General features: G+C 31.2%; 1 protein-coding gene across 1 annotated transcript in view; it reads left to right on the forward strand.

The window, feature by feature from the left end:
* The first annotated feature begins 5368 nt into the window (after nt 1-5368).
* LOC130440964 (protein prickle-like) overlaps nt 5369-13409 on the forward strand; it is a 332550-nt gene continuing 324509 nt past the window's right edge. Inside the window, exon 1 of the mRNA XM_056774382.1 lies at nt 5369-5391. The gene's annotated coding sequence lies outside the window, so the exon portion shown is untranslated. The remainder of the gene's footprint in view (nt 5392-13409) is intronic.

Below are 13409 nucleotides of genomic sequence, written 5' to 3' on the forward strand. Positions count from 1 at the left end.
TCAGTGCAGCTGAATTGAAATCAATAAATGAAAATATATTCTTTGATTAAAATTTATAATAAAATAAAATTTTTTCCTCTTTGGAGAAGATACTTTCGAACGTATCCTATTTTCTCATACCCTACCGCGAGGGTTTCTAAGTTGTCATGTTAAATTTGCTATTTCTGTGAATTACAAAATATACAATTTGCGATGACATGAAAGGTATCCAAGCTGAATTAATAAGAAATACTGCATTGCAGGAAGTTTTTGTTCCATTTAGTTTTAATAATTTCATGATATATATAGGTTTATATAAAATTTTATTCAAAAATTTCTACTAGGCAATAAAATAAGGAAAAAGCACAATTTTCATCTGTTTCAATTTTTTTTAATTATCCTTTCAATGATTCCCTAACTATTCGTCTTGATCAAATTTCGACTAATTTCACCATTTCTTATAAGAGATGTATTATAATATGAGAATTAACACAATCGTGTCGATTTTTAGTAGGAATCGCTTTTATATCAACATTAATATTCTGGTTAATTATAGAGGATACATACATTAGTCTTAAAAGTTGATGATGTTTTTGTAACCGTATCTATTTTATTTTGAATGATCTATTAATGTAGCCTTCAGCTACTGATGTATTTGTTCAGCTTCATATCTCTTCAATTGTAGGAGAAACAAATGTGGAACACACACTGAAGGCAAATATTGATATTTCTTTCCATAGAGATAATCGGTTACCTTAAATTTGCTATTACTTTTCCTGTTGGTATTTGGCGGATTCACCAAGAGAGTTGTTCCCAAGTCTTGAAGTCACAATATACATACATTACATTAGAATTATAGTCACCTTTGTCGTAAGTTACTCTATCTTGAAAAGATTCAATTGAATAAGTTGTTCATAATGGATTAAAATGTATTGCCTAGAAGACTGATTCTGTTTAATTACCAAATCTTTATTATACAAACTATTCATACGTAGACATCTCAATATCTCTCGATGTCTCTAATAATTTTGCCTTTCCATTAATTCCTGTTTTAATCCACATTCCTGGTAAAAAAGCCTTGTCTTTGCCACTAACATAACTTCCCAATTATTATATTTTATAATTTAAGCCTTTGATCTAAATTTACGATATACATGTAAAATGTGTTGTTTATAGGGTTTAAGGATTATTATTGGGACAAATTTATTCTTTGTATATTCATTCACATTACAGCAAAATAAGAAATATGACTTTTGTTTGATTTCAGCTTATAAATTGCAACTCTATATTCTATAGGTTTTGTGTTACGTATTTTCGAGCATAATCTAACAAGTATTAACACAATAAAATCTATGTAGGTAATAGAGATTATGAGGATAATAATTTTTATTTATTTTTAGACATTTGAAGATTTTTATCAAACGTTTTAAATACATTTGTAAATATTGAATACATTAGGCATTGTATCAAGTTTCAACATAAGTACAGTACTGGGTGTCTTAAGCAATGAAAAACAAATCAATATGCACGGTGAATTATTACAATTGTAGTAAGCATATAAATATATAACCATTCTGTTATTATTCAGAATTGATAGTTTGATTCAACATAGAAAAAATGCAATGGACAATTAAACTGCCTTTTATGTGACAATCTTCAGATAAATTATGTTCTATTTTATCAAAATAAAAGCCCTAAAAATTTCAATTAGTTGATTGGAGGACGTGAACATCTAATTTGCAAATTAACTTTTATTGTTATTCAAAATGGGATTGTATTTTGTGATAATTGACATATGTACACAGTTAGGTTAGGATTAATATTAATACTGAAAAACGAACTCACACATCACAGAATGAATTCACAAATAAAATAAAATCTAAATTTCTTCAATTTCTCATTTCCTAGACCTTTTCATATATTAATGCATCTAAATGTTCTTGAGACCTGAAATCAAGAAATTTTAGATGCATTAATAAAATCTAAATATACAGTATACACACCAAAACTACAATGAATGACTTTCCAGTAAATATTTTAATGAAATTTTGACAGCATGTAGGGAATACCTCAACAAGCAGAATCTTCCCTAGGCCGATGTATGTTTTTGCACTAGGAGTGAGTTCCACCCCAATAAACGATAGTTTTTTAGTTATGCGCGATTGAAAACTTGAATTTTTCTTGAGAAAAAATCACGTTTTTAATCGAGTTTTCATGAATAACTAGAATGCTTTTGATTTTATCACAAAAAGTCAGAGAAACAAAAATGAAGCTTATGAAAAAACAAATTTTTTTTTACTTTGGGCATAATACAAACCTAGTTATGATTTATTGAAGATTGATTATTTTTATCAAATGAAAATTTTTGTAAATTCAACATCGAGTAAATGAAAAACGATTAACTATTCGAGGTAATTGCATTAAACCGATTTCTAAGTACTCTATAACAGCTTTAAAATGAGAATTAGTAGAACTCTCTGACGTTACCCTTTAAAACTTAGAGGGCTAAAGAAATTTAAAACATTTATAAACTTAAAGGTTACAAAATTCCCTATAAATCTACGTTTTGGGCGACTAATTTGCTCTAAAATTAACCGATATCTCCAAAAACTAAATACACTTTTTTTAAACTTTGGAGCAGGTGGATTCTGGAGCATAAGTGAAAGTATGTAAATATTGTAAATATTTTTCCCATTTTTTTGTCTTGGGATGATTTATAGGAGTTGAAAATTATAAATACAAAATATTCAAGTCAAAATAGATAAAATTAATAAATTATCAAAAGAATAAATACGTCTGTAAATATTACTTTCATTTTTTTTTTTTCGAAGTAAGGGATTATTTAGAAGGGTTGAACACTTGAGATGCAAAATATTTGAGATGATCACAAACAAAACTAGTCAATGTAATATAAGTACACTACCACAAAGTAAGTAGATAATATTTTTTTTAATTTTATATTAACCGGGGGAGCTTTATAAGGGATGAAATACATGAAGTTGGGTTGAAAAATTATAAATATATTATATAATATTATAAATACTATATTAAAGTATTGAACAAGTCTTATTAAAACCTCAAAAGTATTTTCTTAGTCATTAAATGCTTATACTTATAATTTTTTTGATTTTTTGCAATAAGGGGTAGTTTTCACACCTACGACTAATAAGCACATATCGGCATAGAGTAGATTTGGGATGATAAGAATAAGTCAAGCTTACTTCCAAATTTTCATGTAAATCGATGCAGGTTCATGTAAATCTGAGGTAATGGTAGCCTGGACTATAAGTGGATAGCTGTGTAAGCTAAAACAGAACTAGAGTGCTTACGGGTTAGGCAAACGCATTAAAATGTAAATAAGGAAGAGTCAATATTTTGTATCTTCTAAAAAAGTCCCGACAGTGAGTCCTACTGTTTAGACTGAGTAAATATATCAAGGTCTTTTGCAGTTAAAAGATTCGCGCAAAATAAGTCGCACAACACATACTCCAGAAGGGAAGAGCATATGGGAGATGTCAATTTAATAAGGGCACAATAAATTATTATAAAGGTTAACTCTAGTCCCCTGAAAACTGATCTCAGCCCAAAACATGTAGAACTTAATTTTTTAGATAAGCGGCGATATATACACATATTTCAAATAATTGCACTAGGAATTTTACAGATTCAACGACGTCAGTTGTGATGTTATTTAGTACAAAAGGTTGTAGCGTATTTTTTATGATGAAACTTTTTGAAAACGTTTTGAAAACATTGAGATACAGAAGATTGGAATCCAAACATGATTTAAGGATTGTTAGATGTTAGATGGCTAAATATTGTCCTAAGAAGTGCATAAGGTTTGCTCCGAGAGAAACTAGTATCATATTGTTTTGTGAAATATTATTATCTAATAAGTAATGTTATGATTTTGTTTCAGGTAATGGATCAAATTTTCTAAAAAAATTACTACTTTATAAGGTGAGTTACTACAAATATCATATTTTCATTTTATCGTCGAGGATTATATTGATGAATAAAGTAACTGTAATACTTTATTACGATAAATAATAATAATGACCGAAACCAATCTCCAGTCGTCACAATGGACGAATATGAATGAGGAATATTACCTCATATTTCTCATTCGTTTCAATGAAATAATACTAGGAAAACGGCTGGATTTCAGACAATACTATTCATTATTTCGTTGCTTTATATTTCAGTATCTGTATACTTAGCACCTTGTAACTGTTTATTATTCCCAAACTATAAAGATTTATAAAAGGCCACGATAAAAGAGATGACGATCGTATTAAATTGTTTTAAATCGGTACTGTCCTAATTTCATCTACACAAATATTCAAATTTTACTTTTCTTAATTTTTCCTAAGTGTCTATAGAAAATTTATGTTGTAGTAACAATACTAAACATTTTTTTGGTTAATGAATGGATTCCTGATTTACTTGAAAATACATACTAAATCGTACTAGACTTATGATAAATGTAACTAAAGTCCAGGTTTGTTTAGTTTATCTTTCACATAATCACTGATTAAAATCTCAATTAAGATTTACTTGTACATGAAAAAATTGAGTGATTAATGATTTTAATAAAAAATGTGGTGAAAATCATTATCATATGATTATACAAGGCATATTTTTTAAGTAAGTACCGTTTTGTGATTCCGCCGCCGCAACCCCAAGGTCGGCGTTCCACACATACGCGCTGGTTACCTACATCTCTTGTCTTCGCACTGACGCCATTACAGTCTGATTCTTCATTGTGTACGTTGTTTGGTGAGAGAAAATAGACGCTTCACAATTTCATCATTGGCGACTACTTTCCTCAATATTCTCGTAGTGTTTAGTTGAGTAAGGGTATCGTTTTGCTGCATGACAATGCCCGTCCACATGTGGCTAATCTGACCAAAGATCTCATCAAATATTTTCAATGGGAAATTCTAGATCATCCTCCCTACAGTCCTGATCTGGCGCCCAGCGACTAGCATTTGTTCCTGCACTTGTGCACTTGAAGAAACACCTGGGCGATCAGCGTCTTCAAGACGATAACAAAGTCAAAACAGTTATGATTCAGTGGTTAACAACAGAGGCGGTAGAATTTTATGAGGAGGGTATTCAAAAACTGGTGCCACGTTATGACAAGTGCCTCAATATTCATGGTAATTATGTATAAAAGTAGATTAAGGTACAGGCTTTCATGTAAAAATGAAATTATTGCGATATCTTTGCACTTCTTTTTTTAATTCCAAAACGGTACTTACTTAAAAAATATGCCTCGAAATTCTATTTCAAAAGTGAGACATCTTTCAATAGTTGTAATTTCTAATTATAATTCATAGATATGGTGGTGTTTAATTCGAAAACAAGATTTGAGTACGGAAGAACTCGTAGATAGACAGATTACTTTTAGTAAGTCCATCACATTTAGTTTAGAATTGAGTCAAAGAATGGTTAGACGTTTTGTTTAGAAGCATGAATCCATTAATTTTCAATAATGAACTATATTGAAGCATTAAAAATGTGAATACATAGACGAATGCTTATAATACTTTGAACAGATTACAAATAACCAATGAAGAAAGAAGAGGTGCATGTCTTGTCTTGCCAGGAATACTAATGAAAATGTTCTATCAAATCTGAGACTCGTTACTAAATTCAATATTTATTACCATTCTTGTTCCAAATTATGTTTTCTCTGTCCATAAGAACAGCGATAAACAGATAACACTTTTGGTCCTACATCACTAATCCAATAATTTGTGATTGATTGAGTTAAAAGTCTATTATTTCCAGTGAAAAATCCAAAACACCGTCATTCAATATCTTATCAAACTATTCCGACTAACATCTCAATATATTATACATTATATTTCTCATATGATGATATCAATTAAATGAAAAAAATCTTGACATTGTTCTCAAGTTTGAGAGGAATTTATGAAAAAACAATTTGAAAATTGACTGGTGTAACTTCTTATTTATTGTTGTTGGGATTTTGGATTAGGTAACAGTGTGTTTATGAAGAAAAAACCAAATACATTATCAATTGGAAGATTATTTTATTTCTATTAGAGTTTCGGAGTTGGGTCCCTACAATGTTAAGGTTCGGAGAGTTAATATTATAAAAGTATAATATCTTGAAAGAGAAGGATTTTTGCATTCAATATTCCGTTTAAAAAATTAGATAAGTTTGATTTTTTACATTTGATATTGCGGCTGCAGATGTGAGTAAACCAAATTTAAGCAATGGAATCAATTGTATTATTGATTGATTCCGTAAATAACATGATGAGACTATGGAATATCTGAATTCTTCCGTCGATTTGATATTCCAAAATTTTGCAACTCATTCATATGCCATATACGAAATTTAAAAACTATTCTAAATAATTCTTATACCGACTCTGTACTCCTTTTTATAAATAAGTCTATGATAAGCATATTTTCCTAATCCCATAGTATGAATGGAGGTTGCGGTAGCTTGTTTGTTCTGTTTAGAATTGTCGATAGCAGATAAGTTTGTCTTATGCATTGCAAAGATTATGTTTTACATAAATTATTGTGGTCGCCATTTTTCAGGATTAATTATTTATGTATCACTGAGTATGACTTATGTGAGAGCTTTATCTGCAACACTGACAACTTGTTTTAATTAGTAACCTTCTGGAAGCCGCTGCATACATTGGCGGGTTTAGAGGAAACATGGAGTGAAGTGGAGGAAATTCAAATTGAATCCGTTTGTTTATGGAAAAATTCATAGTAACATAATTACTTCGATTTCAATCTCCTAGAAGTACGTACATACTACATACAAAGGAAGTTTTTCTACTAATATTTGGAAATATTTCCGTATCATTGCTCTTTATCTATCCAATTAAGATCTATTGTTTGAATCACGTCTCATTCAACTTCATGTTATCAGTATATGGTCCCTCAGATATTTTCACCATTTCACTTTCTTTGAGTTAGAACAGTATATATTTATTATATCATCTATAAATATGTTGAAAAACAAAGGACTCAAACCACCAACTTGTTTCACTGCTTTTGTGGTTAGAAAAGCTTCTAAAATTGAGGATTTACTAATAACATGGTTGGCATTTCGTTTACTTATACTCATGATTGCATTTCGTAAGTCAATATCTATTTTTCTTCTTTTCAAACTTTCCTATATTTTTGTCGGTGCTGCTTTTCAAAAGCTTTTTCTATATCAATAAATCTAAATACGTCTTGTCCACTTTGTACATCATTTTCTACTTTTGATTTCAATATATTATCTATGATTTTCTCGTAATGTTTCATCGTTGTACACAATAAATTTATTACTCTAAAATTGGTGTCAATTTTTTGTTGTTTTACGTATTCCACATAGTTGTTTTGCTGCTACCCTTATCGAAAACATTCCACGTTCGTACCAAGATTCCCGAAAAGCTTTGCCGTTAGATAATTTATATATTTTCCGTGACTGTAGGTGTGCATTCATCTGCTACTTTTTCCTCTTTCAACTTATATGTCCTTGTAGTTTAAAAATTGACTTTTCAACAGTTGGTGAAGGCGCGCAGCACGTTTGATATACGTTTGATGTACTCGAAATTCGTTTGATGTTTGTTTTTTATATACGTTATTATCATAGCAGGCAATTTGTTTACACTTTTTCTTTTGAACTAATTTCTAGGGAGGTTTATTTATTTATTTATACTGAACTGAACTGAACTGAACATTCAATAAAATATCTTTATGTTAACTTAAGCAAAAGGATGGAGAAAAAGTGTGAGGGTGTTCTAAAAAGTTAGTGACTTTACTAGATATTAGCACTGCATTGTTAGAACTCAACACTTTCTTATACTCTCATACTCATACTTTCTGGTCTAGTAGTGTAACATTTCATCTATTTTGAACTCTTAGTTTCTGTTTAATAACTTTGACAATCTTTATTCATGAAAAGTAATACACCTACATGAACAGAAGAAAACGTGGACACTGTGTACGAAGACTGTGCACCATAATTTACGATCGTAAAATTCCAAGGAGCTGAAATCAAACATGGTAGTGTCATCTTGACAGTTGTTCGGGACGGTCAAAACTACGATGACCAGCGATATTATCGAAAGAGGTGGGAGATTATGCATGTGTAAGCAATCCGCGCGATGAGTGCCGCGTTAATTCACATTTGTCCAAAAACGCAATCCAATGAATATTTTGCAGGCCTTATTGACGTGGTTTGGCTGTGTAAATAGCAAAGAGCGAACCTGCTCCGAAAAAGACGGTTTTATCGTCAAGTAACCGTTCAGTGTATGTTCAAAAGAGTAAAACAATAACAGGCATCATTGTTTAATATGTAAAGGTAGAAGCGACAGTATTTGAAGAAGTCTCAGGTTCCCATTACTATTTTCCATTTCATAACCGCAAAGTTTGACTTACAGGAGATATATTTTAATCAATCGAAGACGTTTTCGAGTAAATAAAGCGCTACGTTGAGAAGAAAGACAGCCAGGGAGGTTTGAAAAGTATGGCGAATTTCATTCTATACTATTTAAGTATGATATTTCAGTTTCAATATTCTCCATTATATTTCATAAAAAAATCTAGATTAGACTTTTTTATCAATATTTTGAGATTCAATGAATATTTAAATGAAATTCTATTCATTACAAACATGCCTACGAATATTTAAGATTCTTAATCCTTTCCCTCTCTCTGCAAAGGCTTCCTTCGAATTCCAAATCTTACGAATTCCTTTACATGATTAAATTCTGAAATCTCTGTTAAACAGAAAATATTCCTGCTTTCTATACCGTTTTGCTATATATCCTCGAGCTTTTGGGAGTACTTGCTGAGGTTAGGGACTATTCTAGGGGAATGTCTCATATTGCAAATAAATTTACGGTAATAAGAATTCCAATTCTCTTCATTTGAACATTGATTTGAGGGTTTTGTATGTTATTTTCGTGGCAAAAAACATGATATCAATGAGAGCCATTTGATAGAATATCATAGAATATTATAGAGAATTATACACAGTATAGTAAGAGCAGAAATCAATAAATTCATTCAAAGTGGAAATTATGTGCAACCATTTGAAAAAGGAAATATGTAGTTATCAAAATATTAGCATTCATTGGCTAGTCAAATGTATAAATTATGAAAACATCTACCTCAAAAATATCAAAATACAATCTGTTACAAACATAAAGGCATTTTTTGGCTTCAATTCACATTATCAAGGATTATTAATTTAAATTATTGTTGTTTTGGAATTTGTAGAAAAGACTTATTCATTTTGCGTGTAAATTTTTATTATTTCCGGCATATTTTTCATTTTTTTGCATGCTAGCAATTTCTTTTTCTTTGTATTTGAAATGAACGATCTCATAATTTTCATCATTTAATTTATCCTATGTTGGTAATTGTTCATGCAGTTTTAGTTTTTCATCGTACTGATGAGTTTCGATTCGGCCATACCTTTTAACAAGTTTGTCCAATTTATTCTCATTACCTTTTTCTTGTATGGTTGTATTCCCGTAATATTCTGAAGCCTTCGTGGCTGCATCATATCATATCATATCTTTTTCGGCTGTTCGAAGTCATCAGTTTCTTCGAGAGGTATCGTCTGGAGTATATATAATGCGTCTCCTTCAGTTCACTGCTTTTTCTTTACCGAACCAATTATTTACTCTAGCGACTGTCTCAAATTGTTTAACGTAATTGGTCCAAGATGTCTTACTGTCGAACGTTGGAGCCTTGACTCGTGTAAAACTGCCGTTGCTTTCGGTCTTGAGTAGTGCTTTTGGATTACAGGATTTCATTTGTTCGATCTTCTTTTATTCTACTGAAATAACTTCTGATCTCCAATTAGCAATCTTCCTTTCTAACTTCCTGAGATTCTCGTCCATCTGATTTCATCGTTGTCAGTTCATTCTCGATAGCTAATTTTAGAGATGACATTTTGTTTTCCACGTCAGCGGCAATGTCCGTTTTTAATTATAGAATATCAGAATATCGGCAGAAATATCGCTTTTCATGGTCGAAAAATCTTTTTCGCGTCAATATTAGCTGAAATATCGTTTTTCCATGTCGAAATCATCTCTTCCATTTCAGTAGCAATATGATTTTTTATTTCACAAATTGACAAGATTAAAGTGAAAGACTCGTCTATGAATAGGTTTCTGGATCAAATCCGTCACTTACCAGTGCCACTTTGAGTCTTTCTATTAATTCTCTCTTCTTATCGGACGTTCACAGCTATCGACTCTCTAGTTTGGCTTCTAGCTCCGTCACTCTTTCTATTAGTGGCGTGAAATTTGAAGCACTGTCTCTTGCGTTCTTAATTTATTTAAACATTTACACTACACTTAACTTACTTATAATAATTAAATTATCACTAACACTCAACCAACTATCGTATATTAAACGTGACGCGCGTCTTCGCCGAATTTTGGAACTCCACTACAAACGGACAGGACCGACTCCCGGACCCATATCGCGGACATGTTCGTAACAGAACTTTAATTCTTAGTTTGAGAGATTATTATCTAGCACAAATAAACCCCAACGAAGGCTATACTTGTTATCAATTCATTTTCTTTTCTTTCTGAAAATTTACTGATGTCACTTAGTCTTATTGTAATCAATAACAAATGATAACGTTTTCTATATCAGATATCCTCAAACCAACCTATAACACAAAAATTAATTCGTTACGGCTATTATTAGATTTTAATATTATGGGATAATTTGGTGTTCAGTGTATTTCTTTGACACTTGCCTCATAAAGTAAAATTCCATGAATGCTTGTTAACAGTAACTGGATGCGATGCAAGCTAAAATTTGGACCAAATATTTATAAATATGACGAGAACTAACATTGGTTTTTTTTGTGTGTATTTTATTTACAATCAGAATATTTCATTATATTTTATAAGTTCAATTGTTTACTCGTGTTAAGTCTTCAAGCAACTTTATATCTAACACCTTATGTCAGATCTATTAGCCACGTTTTCTGAAGTCGTTTGTTGAGCATTGGTACAATAACAATTCTTCTAATAGTTTCTTTGTTTTTGCGATGTTTTCTTATTTTTTCTTTGATAACTTCATGTATTGTTAGTATTTGATGATAATTTTGTAAATAGAGATTCTGTTTTCCATGATCTCACATTTTTCCCCATTAGCCAGTAGAGTTCCTATGCTTTTATATTGAGTTGTTTGTTTGTTTTGTTGATAAATTTTTTCTAATCAACATTGTCTTCTTGTGATATTTGTGTATTGTCTAATATGAATATTTGACGTGTACGCTTTGAAGCATTAATGTTCTGTGTGTTGATACAGAACTGACAAATAATGCAAATGTCAGATATATATAGAATGTTTGTTAGGTGTATACTAAACTATGCTAAAATTCTGAGAAATGTTATACAAAACATCTATCACTTCAGGAAGTCATAGCTTACAGCCAGGCAACATAAATTTTAGTATTCAAAATAAGCTGAGCACATCCTATTCAAGTATTATCAGGACATTTGATTGTAAAATTATATAACTGACGTAATAACGATATCAATTCCAAATAACGCGTACTATAACGAATATGCTATTATATTACTTTTAGAAAACATTTTTCGATTATTTGTAAATGTTTATTCAACATATGTTTTACCACGTGAACATGACTTCCATGTTTAGCTTTGCAGATGGAATTATATCACTCAATCATAAATCGAATAAAACGAAAATTCATATGAAATAGCAAGACAGTGAAATAACTATTTATGGCGAATGCGTCTCTCATCGAACTCCATGCACATATGATGTTACCAACCCCTTCACCAAATTTTTAAAAATAATACAAATACAATCGAGATTTTATGATTGGGCACTCAGTTATAGGAATTCGAGATTATTAGGGACTAATGTATACCTTTAAACGACAATTACCAAATAATTTGAGTCTTATTATAAAAAAAACAACAAATTACATCCAGATCAAGTATTTTAGAAGAGAAAGAAAATTTGTTATACTCCAATATTTTCTTAAAATACGATAAGTATCTGTGAATAATAATTTCAACTTATTTTTATTTATTCGTAAACTTCATTGTCAATAGGTGTTTAATACTGATAAGTATATTTCTAGTCGTTCGATTATCCGGTTTTTCTATGTAACCGAATACCGTCTAAAGAATATTCAAATGAAACAATAAATATTCAATAGAATGTTTTTTGTATTAATAAAATTGATGATTTCTCTTGTGAACATCCAAGCAGAAAATGAAATTGGTTATTAACTGCAATTGTGGTAATAAATGTTATTACGTAATACGATGTACCTACATTTACACCAGAAGCAAATCCCAACTTAGTTATCTCAAATAGAATACATCATTTTCTATTGCATGTTGCGTAATGTGCCATAATTTCTGATTCAGTTTCGTTCCGCAATATCCGGAGAGAGCAAAGTACTCTCACGATCCCCAGGAACTTGTCGTAGACAAAGTTCACCGACGATTCTTAATTGTTATAAACACAGAAACGAAGAAGAATTTGAATCATTATCTTCCGCCTTATTCATAAAAATCAAATTCTTTTGGGTGCTGAAATTTTTCAAGCCTGACTTCATGGTCTAAATCAGTGGGCGAGTTCATGACATCACCTTCTCTTTAGAGGGAAGTTTTTCCTGGAACTTCTATTTAGCCAGAACGGGAAAACTGGATGTTCAAATCGCACCTGGACCCATTTTTGCATTTTCTGGTCTTATCAAAAAACAGGGCACCAACTAATTGATAAGAAGAGAACGATATTTTGAAATATCACTTCTACCATGTTCCTGATGACTCACTAATTGGTTGCTGGCTATTTCAATCATAGCCAGTTGTATTTCAATATATGATCTTGAAGGATTTGAAGCTCTTCCTAGGTAGAAGTTGTAATCTGAATTGTACTTCAGAGTCTTTCCGGGTGCTGGAATCTGATCTTCGATTTGTTCTTATTGCCCAAATTTTTTTCGAATGACGGTTGCCAACCTTTGTACATTGTTACTGCCGGAGATGTTGCATGGCAGTAAATAATCTCCTGGAATAGTGAACAAATATTTTCGTTCGGTAAATATTCAATATCTAGCTTTTCCGGTACTTCCATACTCGCCCATAAATGTTTCGAAGGCAGGTTCTGGCTCTTCTGGGACAGGGTTCACTCTTCTTCGAACGGCGCTAGTCGATATTGGAGGACTAATGTTAGATTAAGAATGGACCTCCCAGGATTTTGGTGAATTTGAGGAAAATCCCTTTCTCTTCGTCGTGCTCTATGACCATACTTTATCCCCTTCTTTAAAGCATTCTGTGGCTTCTGTGTCGTAATCTGACGCTGGCAACTTGAAGATTTGATCGAACTAATTCGTGTACATTGTCCACACTTCTTTTTAATTCTTCACTCAA

This window comes from Diorhabda sublineata, chromosome 3, assembly GCF_026230105.1.
Source record: "Diorhabda sublineata isolate icDioSubl1.1 chromosome 3, icDioSubl1.1, whole genome shotgun sequence".
Taxonomy (NCBI): domain Eukaryota; kingdom Metazoa; phylum Arthropoda; class Insecta; order Coleoptera; family Chrysomelidae; genus Diorhabda; species Diorhabda sublineata.